Source organism: Phoca vitulina, unplaced genomic scaffold (genome assembly GCF_004348235.1).
Source record: "Phoca vitulina isolate PV1807 unplaced genomic scaffold, GSC_HSeal_1.0 scaffold12, whole genome shotgun sequence".
In the NCBI taxonomy this organism is placed as follows: Eukaryota; Metazoa; Chordata; class Mammalia; order Carnivora; family Phocidae; genus Phoca; species Phoca vitulina.
The window spans coordinates 14,246,424-14,261,091 of NW_022589715.1; the positions used below are offsets into that span (position 1 = coordinate 14,246,424).

The 14,668-nt window shown below is 47.0% G+C and overlaps 1 long non-coding RNA gene across 2 annotated transcripts in view; it reads right to left on the reverse strand.

Moving 5' to 3' along the window:
- Positions 1-1,348: 1,348 nt before the first annotated feature.
- Positions 1,349-14,668, reverse strand: part of LOC116636366 — a 13,659-nt gene continuing 339 nt past the window's right edge. Inside the window, exons 2-4 of one of the 2 annotated variants that reach the window (XR_004300333.1) lie at positions 12,019-12,135; positions 6,505-6,683; positions 1,349-1,676 (exon numbers count right to left, since the gene is read on the reverse strand). This is a non-coding gene — a long non-coding RNA (uncharacterized LOC116636366). Of the gene's footprint in view, positions 1,677-6,302; positions 6,684-12,018; positions 12,136-14,668 lie in introns of those variants that run through there. The other variant, XR_004300332.1, reaches the window with a different exon arrangement.

Below are 14,668 nucleotides of genomic sequence, written 5' to 3' on the forward strand. Positions count from 1 at the left end.
TTCTTTATCACGAAGATACAGCCCTTTGCTTGTATGACTTTGGCAACCGCTTCTAATCCCAGAGTCCTCCCTTCAGACACTCAGTCTGTTGACTTGAAGACCCATTTTATTTTATTTTATTTTATTTTATTTTAATTACTTTAGTAGGCTCCACTCCCAACCTGGAGCTTGGACCCATAACCCTGAGATCAAGAGTCGTATGCTCTACGGACTGAGCCAGCCAGGTGCCCCTTGAAGACCTTATTTAAAGGTGATATTTCTCTGTGGACACATTGAGTTCACATTTGGTCATGTTCTCACTTACTGATACCAATGGTGGTAATCGACTGTGTTATGCTGACAAAAAAAGTATTATTGTTTGTAATTGTTTGTATTTGTATTGTCTCAATTGTTTGTAACACTGGGCAAAGGAAAACAATTAAAATGTTATTAATAGGGGACTGGTTAAAGAAAGCCTGGTACAGCCATATATTGCAGGGGTTGGCACGCTTTTTCTGTAAAAGGCCAGATAGTAACGTTTTAGGCTTTGTGGGCTACCGAGTCTCTGATGAAATCATTCAGCTCAGCTGTCATAGTGCAAAACCAGCCATAGACAATATGCAAATAAATGGGCTTGGCTGTATTCCAGCAAAGTTTTTATTTAGGTGTTGGGTCATCTTTGGCCTGAGGGCCATGGTTTGCTGACCGCTGATATAATGAACTCCTTCTATGTGGCTATTAAAGGATCAAATAGAATTATGTGTATTGACAAAGATGTCCATCAAGTTCTTTGAATATATATATGTATGTATATTTTTAGGAAGGAGGAGGGCAAAATTACACATACACTTGTACAGGCCCAAAAAAGAGTCTTAAAAGACACACACCCAACTGTTAACAGTCACACACAGAGTGACCGGGATTGAGGAAGTGGGAGGTTGGGGCAGGTGTGGGGCAGGTACTTTTCCTTACGTTATTGCTTGAATGTTGTGCCCTGAAAGAGCCTTGGTTTTGTGATTAAAATAAAATTTGATAGTGGTGCCTGGATGGCTCCATCTGTTAAGCCTCCAACTCTTGATTTCACCTCAGGTCATGATCTCAGGGTCCTGAGATGGAGCCCCTGTTGGGCTCTGTGCTGGGTGGGCATGGAGCCTGCTTGAGATTCTCTCTCTCCCTCTCCTGCAGCCCCTCCCCCATTCACTCTCTCTCTCTCTCAAAATAAATAAATAGATAAATAAATAATTCAATAGGGACTTTTTTTTTTAATTCAAATGAGTTTTACTGGTCTTATAATGTGCATAAACTTGTATTCTCCATAAGATGTAATAACTTCACAATTGTAACAGCCACACAATCACCATTACGCAGTGCTTCTAAGCTGCAGAATCTCATGGTTATAAGTGAGAGTCTAGATGGATCCATGGATAAAGGGGAGGCAGGTTTGGTGGAGATGCCAGGTCAGAGCCTTGGTTGGGAAGGATGAGGCTGAATCTGGAAGCCAGGGTCTGAGGCAGAGCTGGGGACAGACGCAGCAGGCTCAGCCCAGGCCTTCCCCTGGTCAGCAACCCCCTGCGTTGGGCTCCTTCCAGGTCTGAAGGGTCACAGGAATCGTCCGGCAGCTTCTGCTCTCCGGATCATTAGATGCACTTTCGCCTGGGCCAGGAGCTGAAGGTTGATGTGGGGAAGAGGTCCGTACTCTTGCAAGTGGAACAAGAAGCAGACAAGTTAGCAGGTGAAGTGCACAGCTCCGGAATATGTGTGCCCAGAGGGGAGTGCAAGTGGGAGGGGATCTTTGTGCAATAGGTCACATCTGAGTCACATCTTGAGTCACTCTGAAGTATGTATAGGAGTTCACCACATCAACCAAGGCAGGGCAGGAAATTCCAGGCAGACAGAAGAGCAGAGATGAAAGTTCAGAGATGGGAAATACTGTCAAAGTCACCCTAAGAAGTTTATGAACAGAGAAGAAGCCAAGAGACGGCGCGGATCAGGAAGGGGAACCAGCAGAGGCCTGCAGGCAAGGGAGACAGGAAGTCACATCTGAGCTGTAGGAGATTTTCTGGCGGTCACGGGGAACGGGGGGAGAGCCCTCAATCATCTCTTGTCCAGGTGAGAAGTGATAGGAGCCTGGATTCAGCCCAGGAGTGGAATGTGACCATGCTGCCCCTCACCTCTGGGCCATTGTCTAAGCTGTCCCCTCTGCTTGCTATGTCCCCTCCTCTCCTCTTGGCATGGCCTGTTCTCCTTCAGTCTTTAAGTTTTTAAAACTCAGGCATCAACCCTCCCTCCCCCAAGAAAAGTTCACAGACACCCTCACTCCACATTCTACCGCTCCCAGCTGGGTCAAGGACCTCTATTCTGGGCTTTCTGTCTCTGTGTGAATCCCATAGCTTTATGATTGTATTTCGGTTTCTGAATTATCAGTAGACGGTGATTTTCTTAGGATAGAAGTCAGGTCTCATTAATCTTTGGGTCTCCTCAGGGCGCCTGGGTGGCTCAGTGGGTTGTGTCTGCCTTCAGCTCAGGTCATGGTCCCAGGGTCCTGGGATCGAGCCCCACATTGGGCTCCCTGTGGGGAGACTGCTTCTCCCTCTGCCTCTGCTGCTCGCCCTGCTTGTGCTCTCTCTCTCTCACAAATAAATAAATAAAATCTTAAAAAAAAAAAAATCTTTGGGTGTCCAAAGCACTAGCATAAAACTTGGCACGGAGAAGGGGATTAGTAAATACCTGTGACTGAATGAATAAAGGACTGAATGAAAGGTGAAGAGTGGAGATGAGAGATATTGGGGAGGCTGAATCAGGATAACCTGTTGTTTTATTCGAGGCAAATTAATACCCAGAGACTGAGCTTGTCTTGGCCGCCATTTATTTAACACTGCAGGAATTTCATAAGCCAGTAGCAGACAAACCAACGGTAGACTTAATCATGCTATTGTTCCAGGCAAGGGGAGCTGAAAAGAATCAAGTCTGAATTGAGTTAAGGTGTACGTTTTTAGGAATTGGTACCCAGGAGAGACGGCTTAGCCAACCAGAGAGCGGACGTCCAGCTGCCAGCGCAGAAATAAGAGTCCCCTGTTGCTAGAGCTCGTTGCTAGGGAATGATGGCACAGGTGTTGACCGACAAGGGGCAGAAAGAGTCCCCTTTATTGCCCCAAGGTCTTCAGAGAGCTATTCAGATCAGCAAAGGGTTGCCTTGCCCAGACTGAACACTTGGATAGTTCTCACAAACTCTCGGTATTTATAGTCTAAATGTCTATTTGACATAGTTGCGTCTCTGTATGTTTTTATTGGGTTTTCTGGTTTGGAAGTAGGGGACGTCTGAACTGTTTTTACTCACAATATTTCTGACACCCAGTGTATGGGGTTTTTTCCTCACACCAACCACTTCAATTCAGTTCTGATACTATCCACCTGGAGTTAGTGTCCGATCACCCAGGGCGAAAGCTAGTCCCACCAGATGGCACCCCCAATGGCAAGTCCAGGTTCTCAAGGGTACCTGACCTACTGGCTATAAATTGGGGGTTTCCACAACCCCCTGTTCAGGTTCAGTAATTTGCTCTATGGCTCACAGAACTCAGGGAAACACTTTGCTTAGATTTACCGGTTTATTATAAAGGATACAACTCAGGAACAGCCACAGGGAAGAGGTGCATAAGACCAGGTTTTAGGGGGTGAAGAGGGGGTGGCATGAAGCTTCTCTGCCCTCTCTGGGTGCATATCCTCCTAGCACCTCAATGTGCTCACCAATCCAGAAGCTCTCCGAACCCCACCCGAAGCTTTCTAGGAACCCCCATCCACCAGTCAGCTCATTAGCATAACCAAAAGATACTCATCACTTTAGAGAGCCCAAGGGTTTTAGCTGCTGTGTACCAGGAACCCCGGACAAAAATCACATATATATTTATCACAGGAAGTGATACTAATTTTAAGCAAGGCAGGAGATAGGGGAAGAAGAGAAGATACGAGAAGGAAGATTGTTCAGTCATCTCTCGTGTAGTGACACAAAACAACAACGGTCATTTATTATTACCTTTTGCGGTAGCAGGGGTCAACTGACCACCCCCAGTCCCACTCCCAGGCCCAGCCGACAGGCCCCGGATCCTGGGCGTGGCTTCTGTCTGACCTGTTCCGTGTCCCACACATCTGTCGTATCTCAGGGTAGAGTAGAATGCCCCTTGCCGGCTTTCCCTAGTGGCTGTGTGCCACCCACGTATTCCAGGAATTCTTTCTCTTAATCTTTGCAAGAACCCTCTTATAGATGCCCAGACCCCAGATGCTCAGGGCCTGGGCAGCCTTGTGAAATGACCTTTCTCATGTGATCCGTTCTCTATACTTAGAGGGGCCACATGGGAGGGCTCCTTCTTGCCTTGCACTGGAAGCCTGGCATGCACAGGTTTCAGCAAACAACGGAATTTATTGAATCACATAACTGAAAATTCCAGGGGCTGGATCTCACTTTAGCCATGGCTGGATAGAAATGTCAGGACCGTGATTTCAGTCTCTGATGATTTAGTCTCCCTTTCTGGCCCTAGGCTCTATCCTCAGCGAGTTCTCCCTGCGTGGGGGCAAAAAGTGGCTGCAGCAGCTCCAGTCCATCCCTTTCCAGCCCAGTCAAGCCAGAAGGAGCAAGCCTTTGATTTAGAAGGGCAGGCAACAACCCTGGGAGTCACTGACGTGTGAGCAAACCATACTGGCTGTTTGCTGGCTCCTGAACCCATCTTTGAAGTCTGGGGCCAGCAGCAGGGTCTTCTGCTGGATAAGGAGGGATGTGGGGTCCCTGGGGGGTAGAGGAAGCAACAAATGCGCACTACGGGTGGGGGGGTCCAACACTCTGAAATCCCACCAGGGTGGAGCTCAGCCAGCCAGCACGGTGCCTGGCACTTCGACGCTCTCAAGAAATGCTTCCACATTGCATGAAAATATGGTACCACTAATCTACCACCTGCGACTCTGGCCTTATGGTCAACGTGGGCCCAAATGGTGGAAATGCCTGCTGGCTGAGTCAAGATACTCTAGAGGCCTGCAAGGCACATACTCTTTTTGTTTTCGAGATTAATTGCTAATCTCCCTAGGGAAATACAGGCAAAAAGGCAACCTGCCCCACCCCACCCCTGCTGCCCGCAGAAATGTCGCAGAGAATCAAGTCTTTTAAGGTTGTTAGAGCCATAGTCCTTATTCTATAGTTTTCAATTCTTTTTCCTAGATGGAACCTAACCTGCTAGCCCAATTTATTAATTTGTTCATTCATCTGATGAGCATTTATTGATCACCTACTCTGGGGCAGACACTGGAGATACAAGGGTGATTAAGGCCCAATCTTAGCTCTTGAGGCATTCATGGGCCAGAGTAGGGGAGACAGACTGAACAAATCACTGTCCTGAATTTGATGATTATTAACAATAAAGGTACAGAGGAAGAGCTTTGGAAGGAAGGGGCTGCCTTTTCCCCCGGGGGCCGCTTCCCCGTGCAGTTCCTCAGAACAGTGGGGTTGAAATCACCTCACTTCATGCCTGGTGCACTGCCCTGTATTGCAAACAGGAGGGTAAAGTTGGCAGGAATTCTATGGAGGGGAATCTGGCAACAACTAGCAAAATATTTCCAGCATTTTGTCTTCTGTGAATGTACCTTTCCGTGCACATGTACGGAATTACATACGTACGAGGTTTTTCGCCGCAGCGCTGTTGGTAATAATGAAGCCTGGAAATAACCTTGAGGCTTGACATTGATAAAAAAAGATGGTGCAACCACAAAAGGAATACTATGCAACTAGAAAATCAACTCAGTGGGTGCTGATCTGGAACAGTCTCCAAGACATACTGAGAAGTGAAAAAGCAAGCGTCTGAGCTGTGTTCTAATACGCTGCCTTTTTCACACAAAAAAAGAAGAAAATGATATATTTTGCTTGTACATATATAAACTAGCTCTGGAAGGAAACAACAAAAGACACATAGTTCCTTCGGGGAGAGGACGTGCGTGTCTGAGGGATGATGAAAGGGAGACCTCGCCGTGTCATTTTTACCACCTTTTACTTTTTACTGTATTATCTGTTTGAAAGAAAGCACCCCTCGGGGCGCCTGGGTGGCTCAGTCAGTTAAGCATCTGCCTTTGACTCAGGTCATGATTCCAGGGTCCTGGGATGGAGTCCTGCATGGGGTTCCCTGCTCAGTGGGGAGCCTGCTTCTCCCTCTCCCTCTGCTGCTCCCCCTGCTTGTGTGCTCTCTCTCTCTCTGTCAAATAAATAAATAAAATCTTAAAAAAAAAAAAAGAGGGAAGAAAGCACCCCTCTCCCTATGCCTAGCTGAGAGCAGGAAGGAGGGTGGCAATTTGTTATCTCTGGGCAGGGTAGGCCTGGCTGATTTCATCTCGGTGATCCCTTTCTCCTCCCCCCCGAGAAAGGACATCTTTGGGCATCTTTCTTCACATCGACTTGGCATGAACTCTGAGCGCCGCCGAGAGCAGTTCCACCTAATATTAGCTTTCATTTCCTTTTCCACGCCCTACGGAAGACGTTGTGCTCTCACAAACCTCAGGTTCAGTGTGTGGAAGGTCCTGAGGCTCCGAGTGGACGGTCCGGCTGCGGGCACTTCATGCTTTTGTGCTTGCTGGAGGCAGCTGTCTGCAGCGAAGTTTGCCCCTTGCTCGGGGCTGTTCCAGCCATCAGCTCTTCCTGCTCCGCTGGGGAAAGTCCCCTCTGAAGCCACGTGCTGCAAACCGAAACCAAAGTGTAACGGCCAACGGTCATCACTGCCAAGTGCCTCCTAAATCCTCCCTGAGGTCCAATTCCGTAGGAGGGCCAGGGCCCGGGGGGCTGGAGGCGCCCAGCTCCTACACCTGCGGAGTTTTCTCCATCTACATTTGTTTTCCCTCCAGGGAGGGGTTTTCGCCCTCGGCCCCTCCCTCCCCACCGTGCCTTTTCTTTTCTGATTCTTATTTTAAATGGAGCTGAGAACTGCTGAACATTTTTTTAAAGGCAAAGAGAAGCCATAAGGAGATCTCCTCTTTCTTTCTCTTTCAAACCAAAGAGGACGTTGGGGAGCAGACGCCCCCATTTCCCTTAGAAATCTTCAGTGGGGGACAGGGGTTTGCTTAGGGGCCAGGCAGGTGAAGTCAGTCAGGCTGGCCACCCAGGAGTAAGGTAGTCATGGGGACAGGGGTGCTGGAGGAGCTGCGGACCCGGGCCCTTCCTACAGGAGGCAGCTGAGGCTCGGCTCCAGCCCATATTGGGGTACGTGGGATTTTGCGTTTTTTGTTTTGTTTTGTTTTTTGTTTTTTGGGGGGTGGGGAGGCACAGGAGATTTTGATGTGAAATTCCATGCATCTTTAAAACACGGTGAGGGTCCCAATCCGGGGTAGGCCTCCTGTGCACAGACTTCTCTCCAGGCAAAAGGCTGCTGCTGTACATGTTTTCTCCTCTGCCCCTTGGTCGGAACCCTTCAGGGTGCTGGACTGCCTGAGGTTGGCTGCATGATACATGACCTTCGTCTTAGTCCGTTGGGCCTGCTATAACAAAATGCCATAGACTGGGTAGCTTATAAACAACAGAAATTTATCTCCCACCACGCTGGAGGCTGGGAAGTCCAAATTCATGGAGCAAGCAAATTCATCACCTGGCAAGGGCCTGCTTCTCGGTTCCTAGACAGCTATGTTCTCTCTGTGTCTTCACATGGAGGAAGACACTAGGGGGGCTCTGTGGTGTCCCTTGTAAGTCACTCGTCCCATTCATGAGCCCCAAAGGCCCCACCTCCTCATACCGTCACCTTGGTGGGGGTAGGATTTCAACCTATGAATTCTGGGGGACATAAACATTCAGACCATAGCGATCTTCTACCAGAAAACTACCCCCTGCCCCATGGAACCAAAGGCTGTTTGATCAATATGCCCTCTCAAGGAGAGGTCAGTCCCGGATTTGAATGGTTTTAATATTTGTTTTGGTTGTTTTTACTATTTAATCTGTGTTTCTACCATCTAGCATTTCAAAATCATTTTAATTGTTTATGCCTTTTAGATTACTTAGAGATTTTTTCTTTCCTATTTACTGTTTTTGGTTAACAGCTGTATTGAGACAGAATTCACATACCGTACAATTCACTCATTTAGCTCGTACAATTCATGGCTTTTAGTATCTTCAGAGTTGTGCAACCATCACCACAATCAATTTTAGAACATTTTTTTGTTGTTGTTGTTTCCTTTTTCTTTTCTTTTTTTAGTAATCTCTATGCCCAAGGTGGAGCTCAAACTCACAACCCTGAGAGCAAGCGTTGCAAGCTTTCCGGACTGAGCCAGCCAGGCACCCCCAATTTAATTTAATTTAATTTATTTTTTAAGATTTTATTTTTAAATAATTTCAAAACACAGCGTGGGGCTCGAACTTAAAACCCCAAGATTGAGCATTGCATGCCCTCCAGACTGAGCCAGCCACCTGCCCCACCCCCAATTTTAGAACATTTTCATCACTCCAAAAAGAAATCCGCCTAGGGCGCCTGGGTGGCTCAGTCGGTTAAGCGGCTGCCTTCGGCTCAGGTCACGATCCCAGGGTCCTGGTATCGAGCCCCGCATCGGGCTCCCTGCTCGGCAGAGAGCCTGCTTCTCCCTCTCCCTCTGTCTGCCGCTCTGCCTACTTGTACCCTCTCTCTCTGTTAAATAAATAAATAAAAATCTTTAAAAAAAAAAAAAAAAGAAAGAAATCCGCCTAGCAGTGACTCTAAATTCACTCCCCGGGAGAAATGTTCCCGAGCCTCAGGCAGCCACTAATCTACTTTGTCTCCATGCATTTGTGTATGATGGTTATTTCATATGAATGGAATCATGCAATATATCGACTTTGTGTCTGTTTTTCTATTTAGCATGTTTTCAAGGCTCATTGATGGTGCGGCATGTATCAGTACTGTGTGTACATTCAGTGCTCTAAATTTCTCTTTGTTTTTTTTTAAATAAATTTCCCTTTAAGTACTGCTCTCAGTGCATCTCATAAATTTTGATAAATTGCATTTTCATTGAGTAAAAATATTTTACAATTTTAAGACTTATTTTGAGACTTCTTTGACCCATATGTTATTTGTGAAGTGTGCTGTTTAATATATTCTTTTTTTTTAAAGATTTTATTTATTTATTTATTTGAGAAAGAGACAGAGAGCATGAGCATAAGCAGGGGGAGTGGCAGATGGAGAGGGAGAAGCAGACTCCCCACTGAGCAGGGAGCAGGAAGCAGGCTTGATTCCGGGACCCTGAGATCATGACCTGAGCCAAAGGCAGACACTTAACCAACTGAGCCACCCAGGTGTCCCTGTTTAATATATTCTTATATTAATATATCCATATAATGGTTATAATATATACTAATGTATCGAAATATCTGGGGAGGGGAGGGTATGTGTTCTGGTAAGCGCTGTGAATTGTGCAGGACTGTTGAATCTCAGATCTGTACCTCTGAAACAAATAATGCAATATATGTTAAGAAAGAAAAAAAGAAGAAGAAGAATGTAGCAGGAGGGGAAGAATGAAGGGGGGGAAATCGGAGGGGGAGAAGAACCATGAGAGACGATGGACTCTGAAAAACAAACTGAGGGTTCTAGAGGGGAGGGGGTTGGGAGGATGGGTTAGCCTGGTGATGGGTATTGAGGAGGGCACGTTCTGCATGGAGCACTGGGTGTTATGCACAAACAATGAATCATGGAACACTATATCTAAAACTAATGATGTAATGTATGGGGATTAACATAACAATAAAAAAAATTAAAAAAAAAAAAAAAAGAAATATCTGGGGATTTTCCAGTTAACCTTTCTGCTATTGATTTCTAGTTTAATTTCATTTGGTCTGAGAGCAGACTTGGTATGACTTCTATTCTTTTAAATCAGCTGAAGTGTGTTTTACGGCCCAGAGATGGTCTATTTTGGGGAATGCTACCTGTGAATGCAAGAAGAACATGTAGTCTGCTATTGCTGGATGAAGTACTCTATAAATGTCAGTTAGATCCGGCTGATTGATGGTGCTCTTCGGTTCAGATAGATCCTTATGATTTCCTGCCTGACGGATCTGTCCATCACTGAGAGAGAGGGCTGAAGTCTACACCAATGGATCTGTCTTTCTTAGTGCAGTTCCATCGGTTTTTGTCTCCTGTATTTTAACGCTCTGTTGTTACGTGCATACAGCTTAAGGATTGTTATATCCTCTTGGAGAACTGACCTCTTTATCTCTGATATTTTCCTGTTCTGAAGTCTGCTTTGTCTAAAATTAATATAGCAATTCCAGCATTCTCCTTTCTTCTGAGTAGTGTTCTTGTGGTATGTCTTTCTCCATCCTTTTACTTTTTTTTTTTTTTGAAGATCTAATCAGCTTTATTAAATAATTCACGAGTTGAGCAGCATCCCAGCTAGCAAGTAGAAGGGAGTCTCTCCATTCTTTTACTTTTCTTCTGTCCATGTCTTCCTATTTAAAGTGGATTTCTTGTACACACATATAACTGGGTCTCTTTAAATTCACTGTGACAGTTTCTGTTTTTTAGTTGGTGTATTTAGGCCATTCACATTTACATTGATTATTGATTTAGTTAGATGAGTAACTACCATGACACTTGTTCTTTTTTTCTTTTTTTGTGGTAAAATATACCTAACATAAAATTTACCATTTTAACCATTTTTTATTTTTGTTTTATTTATTTATTTTTAAGATTTTATTTATTTATTTGGCAGAGAGAGAGAGAGAGAGCACAAGCAGGGGGAGCGGCAGGCAGAGGGAGAAGCAGGCTTCTTGCTGAGCAGGGAGCCCGACTTGGGGCTCGATCCCAGGACCCTGGGATCATGACCTGAGCCGAAGGCAGACGCTTAACCGACTGAGCCCCCCAGGTGCCCCATTTTAACCATTTTTAAAAAGATTTTATTTATTTATTTATTTTAGAGTTGGGGGTGGGGAGGAACAGAGGGAGAGGGACAAGCAGACTCAGTGCTGAGCGCAGAGCCTGATGCCGGGTTAGATCCCACAACTCTGAGATCATGACCTGAGCTGAAATTAAGAGTCTTGGACACTTAACTGACTGAGCCACCCAGGTACCACCGCGCCCCGCCCCCTGCCACCATTTTAACCATTTCTATGTGTACAGTTCAGTGGCATTAAGTAAACTCTCAATGTCATATAACCATCACCACTCTCTATTTCCAGAACTTTTCACAATTCCAAACAGAAAATCTGTACCCATTAAACAATAACTCCCTATCCCCTCTCGCCCTTGCCCCAGGGAGGCTCTATTCTACTTTTTGTCTCTATGAATTTGCCTACTCTAGGTACCTTATAGAAATGGAATCATGAGGGACGCCTGGGTGGCTTAGTCAGTTAAGCGTCTGCTTTCTGCTCAGGTCATGATCTCAGGGTCCTGGGATTGAGCCCCACATCGGGCTCCCTGCTCAGCGGGGAGCCTGCTTCTCCCTCTCCCTCTGCCCCTTTCCCCTGCTTATGCTCTCTCCCTCTCTCAGATAAATAAAAAATCTTAAAAAAAAAAAAATGGAATCATTATACTCACCGTTTTGTGTCTGGTTCACTTAGCATAATATTTTTAAGCGTCATCCATACTGTCGCATGCATCAGAATTTAATTCCTTTTTAAGGCTGAATAATAATCCGTTACAGTGATACACACATTTTGTTTATGCATTCATCTGTCCACGGACATTTATTGTGTGGTAGGGTTGTTTCCACCTTTGGCAATTGTGCATAAATGATGCTGCTAAGAACGTCCATGCACAGGTATCTGAGTCCCTGTTTTTCTTTCTTTCTTATCTTCCCTGCTTTTTCTGCCTTTTCTGGTTTTGAGTATTTAAGACATTTTTTTCTCCTCTTAGCATATCAGTTACATTTCTTGAAAAAACTCTTTTTAGTGGTTACCCTAGAGTTTGCTAGAGTTTGCTACAATGCATCGAAGCCTACTTTTAAATCACTCTCCACCAGTTCGGAAGTATCATAAATAGTGCCAAATACATGGCTGCGATTATAACTTTGAACAATTATCTTAGATCAATTAAGAATAAGAAAAAAAAACCTTTATTTTACCTTCATTTATTTCTTCTCTAACACTCTTCTTTATGAGATTTGATTTTCTGATCTATATCATTTTCCTCCTCCCTGAAGAACTTCTTTTAACATTTCTTGTTAAGATGAAGGGCAGGCCTGTAAACGACAAATTCTCTCAGAAGGGACAAAACCATTGGCCAGGGAGACAATTGCGAGGATCAGCAAGCGCAAATATTCCATTCCAAATATTACAATTAATTAAGGAAATATCTGGGGCGCCTGGGTGGCTCAGTTGGTTAAGCGACTGCCTTCGGCTCAGGTCATGATCCTGGAGTCCTGGGATCGAGTCTTGCATTGGGCTCCCTGCTCAGCAGGGATTCTGCTTCTCCCTCTGACCCTCCCCCCTCTCATGCTCTCTATCTCATTCTCTCTCAAATAAATAAATAAAATCTTCTAAAAAAAATTAAGGAAATATCTGAGCCCTGTAGCATCTTCTCCTCTTGTAAGCAGCGTGGGGAGAGGTCCTGGCCCGGTCCTTTCCTAACGAGGCCTTCAGACCTGCTTGCTGTCTGCCTCCTGGTGGTGCTCAGCGGTAAGGGCAATACTGAGGACCCACGTGCCTGTGCTTGGGACACATACAGGACTTTACCCACTCAATTCAGGCTCGTGTTGAGAGGTGCCCAATGCAAGTGTGTGAGTGTGGGTGGAAAGGCAGCTTTGGGAAGGAGGAGAACAGAACCCCAGGAGACCCAGCTGAAGCCCTGAAGGCTTCACTGACACCCTCTTTGGGGTGCAGGGAGCCGCTGGTATAGGGCAGCACCCTGGGAGATAAGAGGCCTTCGCAGAGCCCACACTTAATTCTGAAGTGGAGTCAAAGCAGGAGGAAGCTTCGTGAAGACTGCGAACAATGGCGGTCGGGAACTCAGGATCCTCCACGCCACACCCTGCCACCACTGGGGGTTTGTAGGACTCAGGCTCAAGGGCAAATCTCAGCATTCCTGGGCCCTGTCTGTCCCCCAGTGGTCAAATCAAAAGGGGACACCAAGTAGAACTTGGGATCTCATTCCTCTGAGTGCCTCTCAGGGCATCTGACCCACAGGAGTCACTCTGATACCAAACAAGGGGATGAGAAGCTACTCAGCACTCCTCAAAGAACACACACATACCTGGCGTGGGAGACAGTACCAGAGCCAAGGTGGGACCCCACACAGCCATGAGTGCAGGACTGGTTTGGCTAGGTTTGGGAGAGCACGGGAGGAAGGCATTAGCTACGCTGGAACATGGAAGGGATCCCCTTTGAGCCTGGTCTCCAAGGAAGAGCAGGTTCCTGCCAGGAGGGAGGGAAGGGCATTCAGACAGAGAAATAACATTAGAGGGGTATGTGTGACTGGGGAACAGAGGGGAGGTCAGTTGTGGCAGAAGAGGGAATGTTTTGTTCTGTTCTGTTTTTAAGGATTTTATTTATTTATTTGGGAGAGAAAGAGCATGAGTGTCGTCGGGGGGTGGACGACAGAGGGAGAGGGAGAAGCAGGCTCCCCACTGAGCAGGGAGCCTGATCTCAGGACCCGGGATCATGACCCGAGCCAAAGGCAGTTGCTTAATTGACTGAGCCACCCAGGTGCCCCAAGCGAGAATGTGGGAATGTTTTGAATTTGTTGTTTCTGGTCTGATGTGGTAGGTACTCCACTACTCTCTGGCTTTTTTCCCTGATGCTCAAAGATCATGGGACAGAGAACAAAATACAAGGTGTTCCAGTTCTCTGTGTTGCAGAAATGGCCACCAGATGGCACTCTTTCCCCCTTCTAAGGTCTCCGGTGTTTGGCACCTTGGCGGCCACCTGGAACCTACTTAAGGGCTGTCCGCAGGCTGGTGGTTTGAGTGCCTGCATGGGGGAGGTCTGGCATCCCTCTAAAACATCCAGTGCTTTCCTGAGAGGAGACAGAGTCAAAGAGAACGAAATCCAGAGCCAGGGAGGAAGGGGTGATATTTTTTTTTTTTTTAAGATTTTATTTGTCAGGGAGAGAGAGCACAAGCAGGGGGAGTGGCAGGCCTAGGGAGAGGCAGGCTTCCCGCAGAGCAGGGAGCCCGACGCGGGGCTCGATCCCAGGCCCCTGGGATCACGACCTGAGCCGAAGGCAGACGCCTAACCGACTGAGCCACCCAGGCATGCCGAAGAGGCAGTCCTTAACACAGAGGTGGCCAGCCAGTGTTGATGTGAAGCAAGGACCGGAGAGCAGGACCGCGGGACTCCGTGTCCCCGGCGGCTGCGGGCCAGGGCGGCAGGCTTTCCTTGAGAGCCTGGGCATGTCATGTCAGCGCGTAGTGACGATGGTCACGGGGGAGCACCTCGGCCCCACACCATCCAGTGCGGAGGGTTCGACGGCCCACTCTCCTGCCGCTGGCCGGCATGTCTCCTTCCTCTCAGTTCCGAGGTGTGCAGCACCCCAGGCCCTTACAGGGTCATAAACGCACATGCTTGGGGGCGGGGGAGCGGCGGGGTCTGGTGAGAGCACAGGCTCCTCCCGACAGCATTCCAATTCAAATTTTCTTAAAATACAGAGTCGGCTTAACAATGCCCATCTGCCCGCTACTTGCATCTAAAATGCTTGGCCCAGGATAAAGTCCACACTCCCTGCCATGGCTCTGGGGACCCCTCACACAGCTATTCCCATCCTCCCCCCCCCCCCCC